Genomic DNA, 12,740 nt, shown 5'->3' with positions numbered 1-12,740 from the left:
TCGAAGCGATATCCTATATTCGTCTGTTACTGACGTGGCGTCTCCGTTCCCTCCTTCAGGAAACGAGCGTTACCATATGTAACCGAGACGTTTCACTTTTTAAATGGAATTAGTGAAATAACTCAACTTTTTGATGATATTCTAATTATATTACCAGCACCTGTATTTTATTGTCAATTTGTGTAAGAACATAGTAAAATGATACAGCTTTTAGTGGGTTTAAAGTATATGCATATTATTTATAAACCACAAGTAGACAAACTGCAATATATTTTAAATATTTATATAACATACATGCTTCAGCCTACTTTTCAAAAGGAAGATATTTTGACATTTTTGTTGACATTTGAGTATATTAATTCACTCACACATTATAGCTACAAAATAAGCTTAAGGTTTCTTACATTGCACCAACTTTTCAACATTAGTAATAAGCATACTTAAAATCAATATATATTGTTAGGTTTTACTTGTAAAAGAATATTAGTTTTGCAATACAAATTAAACACATTTTAATTCCACTTTTAAATACATAATATATTAATTGCAATAGGCTACTATTTATCTGTATTTTCCACATGCATTTCAACATTGTATCATTTGAAGTGCATCATAAATAATTTTTCCAAAGATGTGCTTAAAATAACTTTATTTATTAGTTTATGTATCTAAATTCAAACAAGCTCAGCCTACTGCATGATGTCACTGTCCGGTGTTTTGGGAGAAATAATAAATTGTTGTTATAGAATGTACAACATTAACATCCTTTTTTTAAATGATTTTTTTCCCCTCAATTTGCAATTGTAAATTTTTTTATATAAATGAGTATTGTTTAGTCGATGTTACACAGAGTGCTGTAGTGAGGTCAAACAAGAGGATAAAAACATACAATCATGTCAAGCTTGATGAGGATTTAGTCCAAGCTTTAAAAGTTAAAATGACAACAGAAATTCTAATGCATTTCTATGCAAATAATAATACATATTACATTCAAAAACACCACTTAAACCCACTGATTCAATCTTTTTACTTTTACAGACCCTGTGATGATGTTATCAGAAATTATAGTGTCTGAATTGCAAGGACGCAGATGCAGAAAATGCAAGTCATACTCAAAGAAAAGTGATTCCTCCACATGAAGATGACGATGGTCACATTTGAAATGATCTGTTCCTCTGTTTGGTTTATCCATTTGCAGGCTTAACTCTGTTAAAAAAAAATGAAAGAAAGAAAGAAAGAAAGAAAATAAAAGAAAGAAGTTCACTTCTTCACTTTATTGTTTTTCATTAACTTCTTTATGTGTGTGTGTGTGTGTGTGTGTGTGTGTGTGTGTGTGTGTGTGTGTGTGTGTGAACTGGCATATGTGGTTTATAAGGACAAAATGTCAGGTTACTCACCAGCATTATGAGGACACTTGGGTTTATGAGGACATATCAGTGTCCTCATAAAACAAAGGCAATATATGATTATTTTATGCATAAAAAAAGGCCTGTATGAAGATTTCAAAGAATTTTAGAATTGACCTCATAAACCATAATGTGGATGTGTATATATTACAACTATGACCTTATATACCATGTTGTGTATGTGTAAAGAGTCCTCTTAAACCAGATAATGATTTGAATAAAGTGTGTGTAGATACAGACATTGTAATAACATTTCAAGCTATTACAATTTGTAAAGTAAGATCATCTAATTTTTCCATTGGACAGTGTGAGATTAGGAGTGGGAATCTATGGGTATCTCATTAATACCATTTGATTGAGATTCAGAGGCCCACAATTCGATTCAATTATGATTACTGATGCATCAATGCATCACAATGTTGTCATACAATCTTGTACATCTATTAGGGGTGGGAATCTTCAGGCACTTCATCATCAGATCCTATTCCAATTATGGGAGTCACAATCCAATTCCAAAATGATTCTTCATCTACATTTTTTCTCCAATTAATTCTTCTGCTGTGCAAATACATATATACAACTTTACATCTTAAAAAAACTGCAGTTATATGCTTTTTGTTTATAGTTGAAATCTCTGTATGTCAGTACTGGCATCTTAAAAACAGGGGTGTGAATCTTCACTGGTTTCACAATTTACTTAAATTACAATTATCATTATCAAACTCAATATCACGAAGCGTCACATTCTCAGTTTTGAATATTACATGGCTACATTTTCATTTACATTTTTTATCAAATTTATTTGGTTCAAAATCAACTTTATTATTATTATTAATATTTTTAAACAATAACTTATTTAAAATAAGTGTTTTTTAAGTGTCCAAAGTCAAAAGGGTACAGACAATAGTTAAGGATTTTTCTTTTTTTCCTCAGCATTATTGCCATTTGATTATTACTGATGAGATCATAGAAAGTGGCCGCTTTAACAGGTTGTATTAACGCACAGATCTATTTTGATATCAGATGTTTTGTCCTGCTCTGAAAACATAATTGACTGTGTGTACATCAATTTCATATAAAAGTATTTGAAAATGCAAGTGCATTTAACCGCAGCAGAAACTGAGGTTCAGGATAACAAACACAAAGCGCATGTGAAAGTCTGTCAGTACATGAGTCTTGTGCCTTTAATAGTACTGCATTCCAAATGGCATAAATGAAAGCATATCTAAAGTAAAACAGGGCGGATGGAAGCACAGACTGTCAAGCAATGTGCCCTGTTTTGAGATCCACACATACTTAAGCAAAAAGGTGCTTCTGGGCTGTAAAAATCAACTCAGATTTGGCCTCTTAATATGCTAACTCAACGTAGGACTATTTTTTGAATGCCAGGGGGACCAAAGATGTTAAAATTAGTTTTACGTTAGCTGGTCATGCTTCAACTCAAATATGTGACCTTTTTTAATAATGGGTTTTAATCATTTTTACTAATTATTCATTTCAAATACAGTTTCTGAATAATATTTACATAATTATGTATACTCGTTGTATTATTTTATAATAATTTCTAGGTAACACTTTATAAGAACTGCATGCTTTTAATCATTAGTTAAGCATTAGGAAACAGTTAATTCATCATTTATAAAGCATTAATAGACATTTATAAGCATTTTATACAGTAAATACAGATATAAATGCTTTATACCTGATTTAAAAGCATATCTATAATGTATTTAATAATTGTTTTTTCATACTTTATTAATGATCAATGTATCATTTCTAAATTAAGTATAGCATTATTTACACACCAGTTATTAAGGAGTTGTCAATGGTTCATAAGATCACTTAGAAATTGTAAATAAATGATTAATAAACTATTTAAACGTGCATTCATACATCTTTTTATTCAGACATATAGTAATAGTTACTTATAGTGTTAATAAATGGTTTATTAACATGTATTTCTACTGTAATTCAGGGTTAATTCATGTAGTTATAAAACATATGTAGTTGTTAGTTAACTATTTTTGTGAGCTCATCTAAAGTGAGGACTATTTTTGCCTTGTAAAGCTTTTACAAATGAGATTTAAAGGCTGTTAATATTTCTATGTTCTGTATCACTGTGTGGTGTTTGTTTCCGTTTTTTGTTTAGAAGATAACTGAGCCTTTAAATATCCTTAATAAATGCTTTAAAAGGCATAACTAGACTCACTTTAGATGAGCTCACATAAATAGTTAACTGACCACTACTAAATGCTTTATAACTACCTGAATTTACTACATTTCTTGTGATCTTATGAATCACTGGCAACTCCTAAATAACTGGTTTGTAAATAATGGTATACTTAATTGAGAAATGATAAATTGATCATAAATAAAGTATGAAAATACAATTATTAAACACATTATAGATATGCTTTTAAATCAAGAATAAAGCATTTATATCTGTATTTATAAACTGCTTATTACTGTCTATTAATGCTTTATAAATTATGAATTATCTGTTTACTAATGCTTAATTAATGATTAATAGTGTGCAGTTATTATAAAGTGTTACCAATTTCTATACCATATTTTAATGGATACCAATTTACTTTTGACGTGTTGCAAGCCATGTGGAAACATCAACCACAAAGATCAAACTGAAATTGACAGCTTATTAATACAATATTGAACCAATAAAATTTAAAGGACTCGGGGCTCAGTTCTTGGACCACTTCTCTGTCTACATGGCATCATTAGGTTCTGTCATTCAGATTATAAACAATCATGGTGTACAGGGACGCAGGACTTGTGAATGTAGTTCTATAGCCGACAGATCATCGCTCTCTATATTGTAAATGTGTATAAACAATCATGGTGTACAGGGACACAAGACTTGTGAATGTAGTTCTATAGCCAACAGATCATCGCTCTCTATATCGTAAATGTGTATAAACAATCACGGTGTACAGGGACGCAGGACTTGTGAATGTAGTTCTATAGCCGACAGATCATCGCTCTCTATATCGTAAATGTGTATAAACAATCACGGTGTACAGGGACGCTGGACTTGTGAATGTAGTTCTATAGCCGACAGATCATCGCTCTCTATATCGTAAATGTGTATAAACAATCATGGTGTACAGGGACGCAGGACTTGTGAATGTAGTTCTATAGCCGACAGATCATCGCTCTCTATATCGTAAATGTGTATAAACAATCACGGTGTACAGGGACGCTGTACTTGTGAATGTAGTTCTATAGCCGACAGATCATCGCTCTCTATATCGTAAATGTGTATAAACAATCATGGTGTACAGGGACGCAAGACTTGTGAATGTAGTTCTATAGCCAACAGCTCATCGCTCTCTATATCGTAATTGTGTATAAACAATCATGGTGTACAGGGACGCAAGACTTGTGAATGTAGTTCTATAGCCGACAGATCATCGCTCTCTATATCGTAAATGTGTATAAACAATCATGGTGTACAGGGACGCAGGACTTGTGAATGTAGTTCTATAGCCAACAGTTCATCGCTCTCTATATCGTAATTGTGTATAAACAATCATGGTGTACAGTGACGCAGGACTTGTCAATGTAGTTCTATAGCCAACAGTTCATTGCTCTCTATATCGTAAATGTGTATAAACAATCATGGTGTACAGGGACGCAAGACTTGTGAATGTAGTTCTATAGCCGACAGATCATCGCTCTCTATATCGTAAATTTGTATAAAAGATCATGGTGTACAGGGACGCTGGACTTGTGAATGTAGTTCTAAAGCCGACAGTTCATCGCTCTCTATATCGTAAATGTGTATAAACAATCATGGTGTACAGGGACACAAGACTTGTGAATGTAGTTCTATAGCAGACAGATCATCGCTCTCTATATCGTAAAAGTGTATAAACAATCATGGTGTACAGGGACGCAAGACTTGTGAATGTAGTTCTATAGCAGACAGATCATCGCTCTCTATATCGTAAATGTGTATAAACAATCATGTTGTACAGTGACACTGGCCTTGTGAATGTAGTTCTATAGTTGACAGTTCATCGCTCTCTATATCTTAAATGTGTATAAAAAATCATGGTGTACAGGGACGCAGGACTTGTGAATGTAGTTCTATAGCCGACAGTTCAACGCTCTCTATATCGTAAATGTGTATTAACAATCATGGTGTACAGGGACGCAAGACTTGTGAATGTAGTTCTATAGTTGACAGTTCATCGCTCTCTATATCTTAAATGTGTATAAAAAATCATGGTGTACAGGGACGCAGGACTTGTGAATGTAGTTCTATAGCCGACAGTTCAACGCTCTCTATATCGTAAATGTGCATAAACAATCATGGTGTACAGGGACGCTGGACTTGTGAATGTAGTTCTATAGCCGACAGATCATCGCTCTCTATATCGTAAATGTGCATAAACAATCATGGTGTACAGGGACGCAAGACTTGTGAATGTAGTTCTATAGCTGACAGTTCATCGATCTCTATATCGTATATATGTGTATAAACAATCATGGTGTACAGGGACGCAAGACTTGTGAATGTAGTTCTAAAGCCGACAGTTCATCGCTCTCTATATCGTAAATGTGTATAAACAATCATGGTGTACAGGGACGCAGGACTTGTGAATGTAGTTCTATAGCCGACAGATCATCGCTCTCTATATCGTAAATGTGTATAAACAATCATGGTGTACAGGGACACAAGACTTGTGAATGTAGTTCTATAGCAGACAGATCATCGCTCTCTATATCGTAAATGTGTATAAACAATCATGTTGTACAGTGACACTGGCCTTGTGAATGTAGTTCTATAGTTGACAGTTCATCGCTCTCTATATCTTAAATGTGTATAAAAAATCATGGTGTACAGGGACGCAGGACTTGTGAATGTAGTTCTATAGCCGACAGTTCAACGCTCTCTATATCGTAAATGTGTATTAACAATCATGGTGTACAGGGACGCAAGACTTGTGAATGTAGTTCTATAGCCGACAGATCATCGCTCTCTATATCGTAAATGTGCATAAACAATCATGGTGTACAGGGACGCAAGACTTGTGAATGTAGTTCTATAGCTGACAGTTCATCGATCTCTATATCGTATATATGTGTATAAACAATCATGGTGTACAGGGACGCAAGACTTGTGAATGTAGTTCTAAAGCCGACAGTTCATCGCTCTCTATATCGTAAATGTGTATAAACAATCATGGTGTACAGGGACGCAGGACTTGTGAATGTAGTTCTATAGCCGACAGATCATCGCTCTCTATATCGTAAATGTGTATAAACAATCATGGTGTACAGGGACACAAGACTTGTGAATGTAGTTCTATAGCCAACAGATCATCGCTCTCTATATCGTAAATGTGTATAAACAATCACGGTGTACAGGGACGCAGGACTTGTGAATGTAGTTCTATAGCCGACAGATCATCGCTCTCTATATCGTAAATGTGTATAAACAATCACGGTGTACAGGGACGCTGGACTTGTGAATGTAGTTCTATAGCCGACAGATCATCGCTCTCTATATCGTAAATGTGTATAAACAATCATGGTGTACAGGGACGCAGGACTTGTGAATGTAGTTCTATAGCCGACAGATCATCGCTCTCTATATCGTAAATGTGTATAAACAATCACGGTGTACAGGGACGCTGTACTTGTGAATGTAGTTCTATAGCCGACAGATCATCGCTCTCTATATCGTAAATGTGTATAAACAATCATGGTGTACAGGGACGCAAGACTTGTGAATGTAGTTCTATAGCCAACAGTTCATCGCTCTCTATATCGTAATTGTGTATAAACAATCATGGTGTACAGGGACGCAAGACTTGTGAATGTAGTTCTATAGCCGACAGATCATCGCTCTCTATATCGTAAATGTGTATAAACAATCATGGTGTACAGGGACGCAAGACTTGTGAATGTAGTTTTATAGCAGACAGTTCATCGATCTCTATATCGTAAATGTTTATAAACAATCATGGTGTACAGGGACGCAAGACTTGTGAATGTAGTTCTATAGCCGACAGATCATCGCTCTCTATATCGTAAATGTGTATAAACAATCATGGTGTACAGGGACGCAAGACTTGTGAATGTAGTTCTATAGCCGACAGATCATCGCTCTCTATATCGTAAATGTGCATAAACAATCATGGTGTACAGGGACGCAAGACTTGTGAATGTAGTTCTATAGCTGACAGTTCATCGATCTCTATATCGTATATATGTGTATAAACAATCATGGTGTACAGGGACGCAAGACTTGTGAATGTAGTTCTATAGCCGACAGATCATCGCTCTCTATATCGTAAATGTGTATAAACAATCATGGTGAACAGGGACACAAGACTTGTGAATGTAGTTCTATAGCCAACAGATCATCGCTCTCTATATCGTAAATGTGTATAAACAATCACGGTGTACAGGGACGCAGGACTTGTGAATGTAGTTCTATAGCCGACAGATCATCGCTCTCTATATCGTAAATGTGTATAAACAATCACGGTGTACAGGGACGCTGGACTTGTGAATGTAGTTCTATAGCCGACAGATCATCGCTCTCTATATCGTAAATGTGTATAAACAATCATGGTGTACAGGGACGCAGGACTTGTGAATGTAGTTCTATAGCCGACAGATCATCGCTCTCTATATCGTAAATGTGTATAAACAATCACGGTGTACAGGGACGCTGTACTTGTGAATGTAGTTCTATAGCCGACAGATCATCGCTCTCTATATCGTAAATGTGTATAAACAATCATGGTGTACAGGGACGCAAGACTTGTGAATGTAGTTCTATAGCCAACAGTTCATCGCTCTCTATATCGTAATTGTGTATAAACAATCATGGTGTACAGGGACGCAAGACTTGTGAATGTAGTTCTATAGCCGACAGATCATCGCTCTCTATATCGTAAATGTGTATAAACAATCATGGTGTACAGGGACGCAGGACTTGTGAATGTAGTTCTATAGACAACAGTTCATCGCTCTCTATATCGTAATTGTGTATAAACAATCATGGTGTACAGTGACGCAGGACTTGTCAATGTAGTTCTATAGCCAACAGTTCATTGCTCTCTATATCGTAAATGTGTATAAACAATCATGGTGTACAGGGACGCAAGACTTGTGAATGTAGTTCTATAGCCGACAGATCATCGCTCTCTATATCGTAAATTTGTATAAAAGATCATGGTGTACAGGGACGCTGGACTTGTGAATGTAGTTCTAAAGCCGACAGTTCATCGCTCTCTATATCGTAAATGTGTATAAACAATCATGGTGTACAGGGACACAAGACTTGTGAATGTAGTTCTATAGCAGACAGATCATCGCTCTCTATATCGTAAAAGTGTATAAACAATCATGTTGTACAGTGACACTGGCCTTGTGAATGTAGTTCTATAGTTGACAGTTCATCGCTCTCTATATCTTAAATGTGTATAAAAAATCATGGTGTACAGGGACGCAGGACTTGTGAATGTAGTTCTATAGCCGACAGTTCAACGCTCTCTATATCGTAAATGTTTATTAACAATCATGTGTTTAAAAAATCATGGTGTACAGGGACGCAGGACTTGTGAATGTAGATCTAAAGGCGACAGTTCATCGCTTTCTATATCGTAAATGTGTATAAACAATCATGGTGTACAGGGACGCAAGACTTGTGAATGTAGTTCTAAAGCCGACAGTTCATCGCTCTCTATATCGTAAATGTGTATAAACAATCATGGTGTACAGGGACACAAGACTTGTGAATGTAGTTCTATAGCAGACAGATCATCGCTCTCTATATCTTAAATGTGTATAAACAATCATGGTGTACAGGGACGCAAGACTTGTGAATGTAGTTCTAAAGCCGACAGTTCATCGCTCTCTATATCGTAAATGTGTATAAACAATCATGGTGTACAGGGACACAAGACTTGTGAATGTAGTTCTATAGCAGACAGATCATCGCTCTCTATATCGTAAAAGTGTATAAACAATCATGTTGTACAGTGACACTGGCCTTGTGAATGTAGTTCTATAGTTGACAGTTCATCGCTCTCTATATCTTAAATGTGTATAAAAAATCATGGTGTACAGGGACGCAAGACTTGTGAATGTAGTTCTAAAGCCGACAGTTCATCGCTCTCTATATCGTAAATGTGTATAAACAATCATGGTGTACAGGGACACAAGACTTGTGAATGTAGTTCTATAGCAGACAGATCATCGCTCTCTATATCGTAAAAGTGTATAAACAATCATGTTGTACAGTGACACTGGCCTTGTGAATGTAGTTCTATAGTTGACAGTTCATCGCTCTCTATATCTTAAATGTGTATAAAAAATCATGGTGTACAGGGACGCAGGACTTGTGAATGTAGTTCTATAGCCGACAGTTCAACGCTCTCTATATCGTAAATGTGTATTAACAATCATGTGTTAAAAAAATCATGGTGTACAGGGACGCAGGACTTGTGAATGTAGATCTAAAGGCGACAGTTCATCGCTTTCTATATCGTAAAAGTGTATAAACAATCATGGTGTACAGTGACGCTGGACTTGTGAATGTAGTTCTATAGTTGACAGTTCATCGCTCTCTATATCTTAAATGTGTATAAAAAATCATGGTGTACAGGGACGCAGGACTTGTGAATGTAGTTCTATAGCCGACAGTTCAACGCTCTCTATATCGTAAATGTGTATTAACAATCATGTGTTAAAAAAATCATGGTGTACAGGGACGCAGGACTTGTGAATGTAGATCTAAAGGCGACAGTTCATCGCTTTCTATATCGAAATGTGTATAAACAATCATGGTGTACAGGGACGCTGTACTTGTGAATGTAGTTCTGTAGCCAACAGTTAATCGCTCTCTATATCTTAAATGTGTATAAACAATCATGGTGTACAGGGACGCTGTACTTGTGAATGTAGTTCTATAGCCGACAGATCATTGCTCTCTATATTGTAAATGTCTATAAAAAATCATGGTGTACAGGGACGAAGGACTTGTGAATGTTGATCTATAACCGACAGTTCAATGTTCTCTATATCGTAAATGTATATAAACAATCATGTGTTCAAACAATCATGGTGTACAGGGACACAGGACTTGTGAATGTAGTTCTATAGCCGAGAGATCATTGCTCTCTATATCGTAAATGTGTATAAACAATCATGGTTTATAGGGGTGCAGGATTTGTGAATGTAGTTCTATAGCGGACAGATCAGCGATCTCTATATCATAAATGTGTATAAACAATCATGGTGTACAGGGACGCAGGATTTGTGAATGTGGTTCTATAGCCGACAGTTCATCGCTGACTATATCATAAATGTGAATAAACAATCATGGTGTACAGGGACGCAGGACTTGTGAATGTAGTTCTATAGCCGACAGATCATCGCTCTCTAAATCGTAAATGTGTATAAACAATCATGGTGTACAGGGACGCAGGACTTGTGAATATAGTTCTATAGCCGACAGATCATTGCTCTCTATATCGTAAATGTGTATAAACAATCATGGTGTACAGGGACGCTGTACTTGTGAATGTAGTTCTATAGCCGACAGTTCTTCGCTCTTCATATCGTAAATGTGCATAAACAATCATGGTGTACAGGGACGCAGGACTTGTGAATGTAGTTCTATAGCCGACAGATCATTGCTCTCTATATCGTAAATGTGTATAAACAATCATGGTGTACAGGGACGCTGTACTTGTGAATGTAGTTCTATAGTTGACAGTTTATCGCTCTCTATTTCATAAATGTGTGTAAACAATCATGGTGTACAGGGACGCTGGACTTGTGAATGTAGTTCTATAGCTGACAGTTCTTCGCTCTCTATATCGTAAATGTGCATAAACAATCACGGTGTACAGGGACGCAGGACTTGTGAATGTAGTTCTATAGCCGACAGTTCTTCGCTCTCTATATCGTAAATGTGCATAAACAATCACGGTGTACAGGGACGCAGGACTTGTGAATGTAGTTCTATAGCTGGCAGTTCATCGATCTCTATATGGTAAATGTGCATAAACAATCATGGTGTACAGGGACGCTGTACTTGTGAATGTAGACTTGTGAATGTAGTTCTATAGCCGACAGATCATTGCTCTCTATATCATAAATGTGTATAAAAAATCATGGTGTACAGGGACGCTGGACTTGTGAATGTAGTTCTATAGCTGGCAGTTCATCGATCTCTATATCATAAATGTGTATAAACAGTCATGGTGTACAGGGACGCAGGACTTGTCAATGTAGTTCTATAGCCACCTTTCATCGCTCTCTATATCGTAAATGTTTATAAACAATCATGGTTTATAGGGACGCAGGACTTGTGAATGTAGTTCTATAGCGGACAGATCATCGCTCTCTATATCGTACGCGTGTATAAACAATCATGGTGTACAGGGACGCAAGACTTGTGAATGTAGTTCTATAGCCGACAGATCATCGCTCTCTATATCATAAATGTGTATAAACAATCATGGTGTACAGGGACGCTGTACTTGTGAATGTAGTTCTATAGCTGACAGTTCATCGCTCTCTATATCATAAATGTGTGTAAACAATCATTGTGGTTTATAGGGACGTAGGACTTGTGAATGTAGTTTTATAGCCGACAGTTCATCACTCTCTATATCATAGATGTGTATAAACAATCATTGTGGTTTATGGGGACGCAGGACTTGTGAATGTAGTTCTATAGCCGACAGTTCATCGCTCTCTAAATCGTAAATGTGTATAAACAATCATAGTGTAGAGGGAAGCAGGACTTGTGAATGTAGTTCTATAGCAGACAGATCATCGCTCTCTATATCGTAAATGTGTATAAACAGTCATGGTGTACAGGGACGCTATACTTGTGAATGTAGTTCTATAGCTGACAGATCATTGCTCTCTATATCGAAATGTGTATAAAAAATCATGGTGTACAGGGATGCTGTACTTGTGAATGTAATTCTATAGCAGACAGATCATCGCTCTCTGTATTGTAAATGTGTATAAACAATCATGGTGTACAGGGACGCAAGACTTGTGAATGTAGTTCTAAAGCCGACAGTTCATCGCTCTCTATATCGTAAATGTGTATAAACAATCATGGTGTACAGGGACACAAGACTTGTGAATGTAGTTCTATAGCAGACAGATCATCGCTCTCTATATCGTAAAAGTGTATAAACAATCATGTTGTACAGTGACACTGGCCTTGTGAATGTAGTTCTATAGTTGACAGTTCATCGCTCTCTATATCTTAAATGTGTATAAAAAATCATGGTGTACAGGGACGCAAGACTTGTGAATGTAGTTCTAAAG

General features: G+C 36.1%; 1 long non-coding RNA gene across 1 annotated transcript in view; it reads right to left on the bottom strand.

Moving 5' to 3' along the window:
- Positions 1–482: 482 nt before the first annotated feature.
- LOC128019665 (uncharacterized) overlaps positions 483–12,740 on the bottom strand; it is a 31,108-nt gene continuing 18,850 nt past the window's right edge. The window contains exon 3 of the long non-coding RNA XR_008185231.1: positions 483–1,206. This is a non-coding gene — a long non-coding RNA (uncharacterized LOC128019665). The remainder of the gene's footprint in view (positions 1,207–12,740) is intronic.

This window comes from Carassius gibelio, chromosome A9 (assembly GCF_023724105.1).
Source record: "Carassius gibelio isolate Cgi1373 ecotype wild population from Czech Republic chromosome A9, carGib1.2-hapl.c, whole genome shotgun sequence".
Classification (NCBI taxonomy): Eukaryota; Metazoa; Chordata; class Actinopteri; order Cypriniformes; family Cyprinidae; genus Carassius; species Carassius gibelio.
This window is presented reverse-complemented; position numbering and strand designations above follow the sequence as displayed.